Source organism: Vanacampus margaritifer, chromosome 2, assembly GCF_051991255.1.
Source record: "Vanacampus margaritifer isolate UIUO_Vmar chromosome 2, RoL_Vmar_1.0, whole genome shotgun sequence".
NCBI lineage: Eukaryota > Metazoa > Chordata > Actinopteri > Syngnathiformes > Syngnathidae > Vanacampus > Vanacampus margaritifer.
In genome coordinates, this window is record NC_135433.1 from 30,809,100 (window position 1) to 30,819,076 (window position 9,977).

The 9,977-nt window shown below is 39.9% G+C and overlaps 1 long non-coding RNA gene and 1 pseudogene across 1 annotated transcript; both read left to right on the top strand.

Moving 5' to 3' along the window:
• The first annotated feature begins 6,398 nt into the window (after nt 1-6,398).
• On the top strand, nt 6,399-7,788 carry LOC144043073 (E3 ubiquitin-protein ligase TRIM35-like; annotated as a pseudogene).
• A 1,169-nt stretch (nt 7,789-8,957) lies between these two features.
• LOC144045034 (uncharacterized) lies at nt 8,958-9,942 on the top strand. Its single transcript, XR_013291399.1, has 3 exons — nt 8,958-9,476; nt 9,570-9,631; nt 9,840-9,942. It is a non-coding gene; the product is annotated as an uncharacterized LOC144045034 (long non-coding RNA).
• The last annotated feature ends 35 nt before the right edge of the window (nt 9,943-9,977 follow it).

Genomic DNA, 9,977 nt, shown 5'->3' on the forward strand with positions numbered 1-9,977 from the left:
ACAGTTCATTCTTTCTGTTATTACCCAAAAGGTCAGCATCATGTGAGAGCACATCAACTGACTGTAGCTTATACAGCGAAGGCTGGATAAATTAACATTTGGTTCCTTGCAGAAGAATGAACTGGTAATATGCCATGTGGATACTGCCACAGATTCCAAAATGTTACACTTTATATTACATTACATTGACACATTCTTGTATGACTTAGCTTAGGCTCTAACAAAACACAGTTGCAACATAGTCTATTTGTGCTTTGGTTGCTAAAGTAAATAAGCATAAGTCTTGAATTTTTAAGGGAGAACTGGAAAATTAAAAAGATAAAGTTATAAAGATACAGAATATGTTGAGATCCTCAAATTAACACAAAGCCAAAATTCTGCCACTACTGCTAACGGCCTGTAATCACGCCCTTGTGTTTAATGACAGGCTGTAGTTAATTACTTCCCCACATCTCTAGCTTTCCCTCTTCCTCTTTCTTTCTATGTGTGACACGTATCATTACAAAAGCGTGTTAGTGACAAGTAGAAGGCCTGCAGTATATCAAGTTAACAAGCAACATAAAACTTGACATGTTAATGCCACATGTGCAAATGAATTGATTATGGCCTCAATAGGGATCGATAAACACAGGCTAGCCAATAGCCGTTAGCTTAGCCTTAATGATAGCAGGCACGTGTATCAGCTGAGCTGAGCAATAGTAATAGCAGTAGTTATTTAAAGGGTGCCATCATACACATGACAACTGAAAAGGTTGAAATAACTACAAAAGATGCCCACCTCATCTACGCTCTAACATTGTTAAACTCCTGTTCAGTGGGAAAGTAATCTATGTATATAGCAAACAGATAAGATGCAAAGCAGTTACCAGTTCTTGCAGAAATATGATGATGACAACCATTGAATTGGAAACTTAATGCAATGGTTAAAAATGTTCATCTTGTCTTCGAATTGTTAGTCATGTGGGAAAGCAGTGCACACAGACACACACGCATGAGCGCGAGCGCACACACACACACTTCTGTCCTGGCTTCTCACATCAAAACTGTGTGGCTCAAGTGACATTGAATCAACTTTATTAATAAGAGAAGAAGAGAATGCACGATTCACGTCAACTCTGTATCGTGTTGTTAATGTGAAGAGATTGGCCACCCAGGCAAACAGCAATCCTCTCTATACGTTTGTCACCATGACACACATCTGCCAAACATAATCACAGTTAATGGTGACAACATTATTTATGTTTGTTTTATTGTGCAGTGGTTAAATTATTTATACTGTACACCTACAATATATGACAGTTAAATGTTAACAAATAGCAGTGTTTTTATTTGACTAACCCATGTTCGCCCTGTTCGACCATGTGTCATTTGTTTTGTGAGTAATTTACCTATTTTTACTTTTATCGAGTCTTACTTCTGTGGTTAACCAATTTTTACACATGTATATATAGTGTTGTAGTTCTCGAGATTAGTCTTGGTCTCAAGACCACTTTATAAGGGTCTCGGTCTCATTTTGGAATCAAAAGCATTTTTTTTTACACGGTCTTGTCTCGGTCTCGGTCAGGGCCGACTGGATTTTTTATCCAGACCGGTCGAGACCAGGCCAGTAGCCTACTACTAGTCTGAGGCAGTGCTCCCAAAAAAGTAGACAAAATGTCGACAAACTCTTTAGTAATTAACTCATTCACTCCCAGCCATTTTTACTGAAGTAAATCCCTTAATTCCCGGCTGTTTTACTGTATTTTGATTGATTTTGCAAGGCCCACAGAAAATTGTCTTCTATTGCTATGTAGAAAGATTAGCGTCTCTTCTTTCATCAGAGAAAAAAAGTTCATTTGTATCTGTTTACCTTTTGTAGCAATTACCATTAGAATATAGCTAATTTTCATCATTATTCACAAACCTGTTGAAAACACTGGGGAAAAGAGCTTGTTGCAACATGGCCCTGGTTGATCTCTTATACTCTGCTGCCACCTGCTGGCCACTTTTTGTATTAACTACCATTGCTTTAAGGGACCTCTTCAGGTCAAATCCTTCTGTATGCTCTAGGATAAAATAAAATAAAATAAAAAAGTATAAATACGTTTTTGGGACCATGGCAATATTTAAAATAGAACGTATTCATACGTTTTTTGGGAGCAAATTAGTTAAGTTGGTGGTTGTTAACAAGTACTGTACATTCTTAGGAAGACCATACTTATCCATCCATCTATTTTCTTAACCGCTTATTCCTCACAAGGGTCGCAGGGGTGCTGGAGTCTATCACAGCTGGCTTCGGGCAGTAGGCCCGGAACTGGTTGCCAGCTAATTGACCTTACCGTGGCACGCCCCTCCCCGCCCACCAAATGCGACGAGCAGCACCCTCCGACATTTACCAGTCAAGTGCTTCCACAGTTCTTTGTGATGTCTCAGTTAGGTATCTTCAGGATGCCGATATTTCTCTTCAAAGCAAGCAGAGGGGCTTTAAATTTTTAGTGAAGGGTATCTTCACTCCCTCACCATGCAATTTTGCTCAAATACAAAGAAAACACACGCCTACTGCCACAGAATTCAGAAAACGGCAGCGTCGCCTCACTTACTTCGACCGATTGTCAGCAAAACCGAAGTTCTTGGACATTGTTCCTGTCAAGGAGGGTACGAATGAATTTATATTACCTCATAGTTTCAATGTTTTGTTGGCATTAATAGTAAATAGAAAGTCATCAAACGTTAGCGTGGAGGGTTAGCTACCCGGAGCTATCGTTAGTCTTTGGCTAAAAACAACAATGAAGAACATTACCTTAGTGCAGACATATTTTATGGTAATTTTGGAGGGATTCAACTGGTCATGTGCTCTTCCACAAAGTTTGATCCAGCGCAGACATTCTTCGTAGTTGTTTGAGAGTTTAGGGAAGGGAATAAACCGGACAATGTCTGGCGGACACCTCTTTCCAGTCGATCGGGATAACGGTTATCTCTCTTACACAAGCCGTGACTACAGGGTTTAATGCACCACCGGGAGCCGGATTGCTTTGTTTGTCCTCAGCAAAACACGCGTGCCAACTCAGACATGATGTCTTACGTCTTGATTGGTTTACTAGGTCATGTGGGCGTGGTTTACGGTAAGGTCAATCGCAGGGCACACAACCATCCAGACTCAAAATCACACATAGGGACAATTCGGAGTGGTCAATTCACCTGTCATGAATGTCTTTGGAATGTGGGAGGAGACCAGAACACCCGGAGAAAACCCACGCAGGCACGGGCAGAGCACGACAACTCCACCCAGGAAGGCCGAAGCCCAGATTCGATCTCATACCCTCAGCACTGCGAGGGGATGTGCTAACCAGTCAGCCCGCATATGGTCGTTACAAAAAAAGAAGAAGAAGACGACGCTTAATGCCACTTGCAAGCAATGGGCAGTGCATAACAGTAAACAATGTCACAATTATTTGACGTCAAAAACTACACGCGCTGGGCGATGCCTTCGTTTAACATTGTTGCTAACCAACCCTAACCCTAACCTACAGTATCAGATGGCTCAATAATATGGCTGAATAATGCCAGATCGGATTTGAACATTTGCTAAAAAAGTGTGGAAAGTGAGCCTTGGAATCAGATCTACCTGCAGTCTGAATAGGTTATGCATATCATAATATACATACATATACAGTACTCACAATGAAAGAATAAAAATACTAATCCCGGTGGTTAGTAGGTGATGTCTGGTCGGTGCTGGATTTCACTTTCCTTTCTTTTCTTTGATCCTTCCTCAGGTCTCCTGACAACCTCACGACTCGAGCTGAATTCTGAAGTATTCGGTTTAGGTGAACAGTATGAGATTTTTAATAGGTTTTAGGTGAATTAATGAGTACACGCTCACACGCACGGACACATGCAAACACACACCCGCACATGCACATACTCACGCACATACAAAAAAAAGAGAAAGCAAAAAAAAAGAGAGAGAGAGAGAGAGAGCAATGATGATGACATGTTGAATGAAAATACTAGTACTGATGCTGATACTATTTTGTTGTTGTTTTTAGATTTTTCTTTGATATATATGGTCTTGGTCTTGTCTCGGTCTCAACACTCTAGGCTCGATAATGCCTTCGTGTCAGTCTTGACTATGTATGACAGTCAATAATGAAAAAAAATAGTATTCCATTTTTACTTGTCATACTGTGCACAGTCGTACACATATGTGCATGGAAATTTATTGGAATTTTAACTAACTGGAAATGGACTAGCGTTACGGATTGAATTGTTTTCCACTTTCAAAGTTTGACCGCAGAATGGAACAACTGTGTTTTTTGCTCCTCATTTTACCTGCCAGCTGTGAAGTGTAATTTACTACTGAGATTAATACAATTTGAGAGCAGTAACAATACATTTGCAAAGACATGGTTGGAAGACCAAGAAGCCAATTATTATATATTGAACAAACAAACAATAATGAAGTTAATCACATTGGTACAATGTCAATGAATGTGTTTTTCTGGAGCTGATATATCATTATTTTGTGAATTCATAATATGTATTCTGTCAAACAGTTGCAAGGTGGCTCACATACACAGTATTTCCGTTTCCAGTTCTACTGTAAAATAATTGCTGAAGATGGCAGCATCACACAAAGAAGAAGCCCAGGCAAGAATATTTTCTCCATTATGGTGATGAGTGCTCTCTTTTCTTCTCTCCCCATGCACAGCAGAGCGTGAAAACAGTTGTTCAGCACTTGCATTTCATTCGCGTCATCACAGAGCTCCCTGCTGGCCAACAGCGATACTGTCACTTTCTGCATCAACCATCCATCCATTTTCCACACTGCTGGCCTGGGAGCTGGCGTTTACCCTGGTTGACTCCTGGTGAAAGGCGGACTACACTGTTGACTGGTCGCCCGTCAGTCTTGGGGCACCTTTGTACCACTTTGAACAATCAGTGACTGGAACAAGAACACTGCAGTGATTCTATTTCTGATCATCAGGAAGAAGGTTTTTTGTTTATTTTCTCTTTCTACATGCACAGTTCCTCCCCAAATGCAAAAAAAAATCAAAAATTTGTCTGCAAGGGTTACAAATTTACAATAGTTCTGGATTAAGCAATAAAATAAGAACGGCTTCAATAACTCAACACGACAATCTATCAAATCTTTTCTAAGCAGAGTATGTACATTTATCACCTGTACACACGTCATGAAAAAGTATTTGCCATCTTCTTATTTATTTTTTGTGTGTGCAAAGTTTCACCATAGTTTCTGGTCACTCAAATTTTTCACTTTATACTAATGGCACAAGGTCATTAATGGCTCCAATTGATTATATATGTATTAGGGGTGTGCCAAAAAATCGATTCTCATAAGAATCGCAATTCTCATTTAATATGATTCAGAATTGATTTTAAATGTCCCAAAATCGATTTTATTTCAATTATTTTATACTGTCTTGCCCTTGTTTGTGTGTGCCTTTATTGGGAGCACTGTTCATGTTGTACATGATTTGGCCACTTAGGGGCAGTGTGATTTGGCGTGTTCTGATACACTGTTAAGTTGTAGCCACATAGAAGCAAAAAGTCATGATCAAGTTATTCCAGTAAAAGTTTTTTTTTTTTTTTTTGCAGTGTAAGAAGAGCATATGTCGACCACTTATGTTAAGATGATTGATGATGATCTGTATTTCATTCCTGAAGCGTTTTGTATGAATAGTCGTTCTTTTGAGAGATAAAAGTGCCATGAGTGGCGCGCTAATTAGCATTAGTGAGTCAGACTGGAGTAGATCATGACAATTTTTTGCATATCTATAAATTGAAGCAGAAATCATTGTCAATCAAGTCATTTTGAATCTAAAATCGTTCTGAATCAAATATAGATTAATTATTATTATAATTATTATTATACTATATTTCACCAAAACATGAAAAAACACAACTAATCAGAACAATAATTTCCTAGATATGCATTGATTCATATCAAACAAAAACATGATTAGCCAGACCTTTATTTGCTCCACAGATGGATAACTTTGTCAGTTGCTCCTTTATCTAATTTAATGTTGCACTTTGGTATCTGGCACTAAGTTCAACTATAATAAATACATGAGGTGTGGCCAAAACAAATCCAAGGCAAGACATCTTCGTTAATATAGCAGATTTTATGCACAAGATAAATCAATGTTCTTCACATGATTAAAAGTACAACATTTAAAAGCATTTAAAACAAATAACTACAGTGGTAAAACAGTTTTGATTAAAAAAGTGTTGTCCATTGAAGTCTGAAAACAAAAACACAGCTCCAGAAAGGAAGTGGACTTTTAGACTTCTTGGTCATAAAACAATTCATCCACTCGTGACTGAGGCACTGCGGCTCACCTGAGAGTGAACGTTCGAAGCTTGAACACTGAGACGGTGTCTTTGCAAAGACGATGGCTGGCCAAGTTGAGGACAATCGAAAATGTCCGTCCTGTTTGGAGCTTTTTCAAGATCCTGTCATGCTGCCATGTAGCCACAGCCTTTTCCGCGAGTGTGTGCGGCAGTGGTGGGAGGAGAAAGGGGATCGATTGTGTCCAGTCTGTCGGACGCAGTTTAGTTCGATGGATCCAGTTTTGAACTTGGCACTGAGGAATGTGTGTGAGGCCTTTTCACAAGCCTCATTGGAGACAGAGAACATCTGCAGGGTGCACAAGGAGAAACTGAAACTCTTCTGTTTGGACCACCAGGAGTCTGTGTGCCTCGTTTGCAGCGATTCAAAAATCCACGCTGGCCATAAGTTCTGTCCCATCGATGAAGCTGCGCAAGATCATAGAGAGACAGTTCAGAAAGCCCTGCAGGGTGTGAGGGAAAAATTGGATGATTATATTAAGATGAGAGACAACTGCAATGAACAAGCAGAGTACGAAGAGGTCCAAAGGAACCAGAGGGAAAGAAAGATTAAGAAGGATTTTGAGGAGTTTCGTCACTTTCTGCAGTTTGAGGAGGAGGCCCGCTTGTTTGATTTGAGGAAGGAAGACAACCAGAAGAGTCAGATGATTAAGGAGAGGATTAAAGATCTCAACAAAGACATTGCCACTCTCTCAGACGTGATCAGAACCGCAGAGGAGCAGCTGACATCTGACCATGCTTCCTTCATGAACAGCTACCAGGTCACAATGACCAAAATCCAACAACTACCCACCACACCCGTGCCTCTCCAGAGAGCTCTGCTGGATGAAGTCCAACATGTGGCAACGAATGAAGAACATGGTCCACTTCAGTCCTGTAATTCTGGACCCAAACACAGCCAGCTCAGACCTCACTCTGTCTGAAGATCTGACCAGTGTGAGTTTTAAAGCCGGACAGCAGCGTCCAACGAATCCAGAGAGGTATCAGGACTCCAACAAAATCCTCGGTTCTGCTTTGGACTCTGGCACAACATACATCTGGGAGGTTGAGGTGGGAGACAACACTGACTGGGAAATTGGGTTGGCATGGGGAGACCCTTGGTTGCAAGATAGCATGTTCATAATGGGCCTTGGATTTTGTGATGGTAAATACAAAATGTTGACAGAAGATTGTATGTGCTCTTCCTGGAAACCACCAGAGGACCCACTGCAGAGGATCCGTGTGCACATTCACAGAAATTTCCTTTCATTCTCTGAATCTCTTGCAAATACTGAAATACTCAGATGCTTTTTAATTTGGGAAACTTATATTATGAAGAAAGCATTTCCTTTTTTCTACACAAAGAATACGTACCTCGTGTTACAACTCAAGTCAGTGATGATGTTTGAGATCATTTGCTCTCACAATTGTTTTACATGCAAGAACACCTGCTAAATAAGACCTGAAACATTATAACGTAATTGAAATCTGACACGTCATGTTGTATGATTTTTTTTTCTCCAACAAAAACGTCATTTTGAGTTTTTAATGATCAGAATTTTGAGTTGTGTGGTTTTCTAAAAGTCTTCATACTCACAATCTTTTGTGATTTTTAATAAACGATTTTGTTGTATGCAATGGTCACCACTAGGTGTCAGAAATTATTCATCTAAAATACGAGGTAAATGTACCTGGTGCTTGTATCTATTCAGAAAAGTAACAATGTAATCAAATAGAGGTAATATACTATTAATAGATTTGAGAGTAAAGATTATGAAGCTTGTTTAGGAATATGGACAGACGACAGATAGCCACATTCAACTAAGACAATCACACTTCACATGAATCAATAAATGTTGTAAATCACACCTAAAAGAAGATTCTTATGTATGTCAGATTTTGTGGATGGGTGGACCTAAATGCTGGGAAACAAGGCAGCAAGACAGGTACAAACTCCAAAAGGCAATTTAGTTAAACAAAAAGGCAAATAGTAAACCCCAAAACACAAAATCAAATAACAATCATCAAAATAACAAACAAATACTTGAGACAGCAACAAAACATGATATGCGCCTGATGACATGGACAATGGGGCACAGATGGGATTTTGGAACTATAGGGTATTCGTGGAGTCACTGTCTGTTTATGGGACCTCACCTAACGATACACTGGCTGCCCCGCAAACTGAAGGTTATTGGTTAGTACCTCACCTTTTAAGTAGCCTTTTTTTTTGTTTAATAAACAGGTCAAATGCACACAAAATTCTCATTATAAAATTTAAGTTTTTTCGAGTACCCCCTCCCCCCTTTTTTTATCAGTTCACTATTAGAATGAGTTAAGATGCATTTGTCTGCAGAATAACTTTTTTTTGTGTCAAATTTCCAAATTTGTGATGTATAACACTTAACCTGAGAATACAGTACAAATTATATAATGTTGCAACACACTATACCAGGGGTGGCCAAGTTCGGCCCTCGAGAGCCCCTATCCTGCCTGTTTTCCATGTCTCCCTCCTTCAGCGCAGCTGAATTTAATGATCAGCTCATCAGCGCGCTTCGCAGAAGCCTGATAACGATCCTGATCATGAATCAGGTGTGTTAGTGGAGAGAAACATGGAAAACAGGCTGGATAGTGGCTCTCGAGGACCGAACTTGACCACCCCTGCGCTATACTCTCTGTATAATAATTTTGTTCCCGCTCATGGGAGGACCTCATGAGTCTATTTATTCACTTTTGGAGATTGGGGTGTTAACTTATTTCTTCTTCCATGCATGCAGATGGAGGCTGTGGCCTGGCAGGTAGAGGTGGTTGTTCATAACCAGAAGGTCTGCTGTTCAATTCCCACTTTCTCTAAGTTGTGTTATTGAGTCCTTGGGCAAGACATTTTACACACATTGCCTCCAGTGCCACTCACACTGGATGGTGCGAATATTTGGTGGTGGTCGTGTTGCCCAGGGCTGGATTTTAGTGTATGGGACCTGGAAGCTGGCTGCCATGTTGGTTGCCCTGTGAGAGTTGAATGCTCGTTTTGCTACCGAATATACGCTCCGCTCTCTCCAAAACAGGTGTGACATATCAGTGGTGATTAGTATTCACATATGTGAATTTGTACCACAAGCGATCAGAAACTTCAAATAATCAAGGTAAGTTAAATCTTATTTCAGCAAGTGTGAATCTATGACCCTTATGGAAAAAGGTAGACTTTTTTTATTTTAATATTTGTTTCTTATTTGTAGACATGAGTTAGAGTGTTTGGACAAAAAAGACGTGTACCACTGGCTTCAACAAGTGTGTTAGGGTGAGTATTGAACCTCCTTTTCCACTAGTTTATTTTTTCTGAAAAGTATTTCAACGTTGTTGAAAGTAATTACTATGAAAACCTTGTGGGTTTCCCTCACTTTCACCTGATGTTGTACTAACTGTCTTTTTTTTGGTCTCCCTTTCTATGTGGCGATTGCTGGAGATGATCTGAATCCACCTGGTGTGCATGGTTTGCGTGCGTCTAGCTGATTGTTGCTGATTCCTCTGGACCTGTGTTCGCTTCTGTCCTGCCCTCCCCCCGGGACCTACATAATAGTTTTTCCTTAAACAGTCTGCTGTTCTTTTCCATCATTGTCTGAAGATTTTTAAATAATAAAAACAAA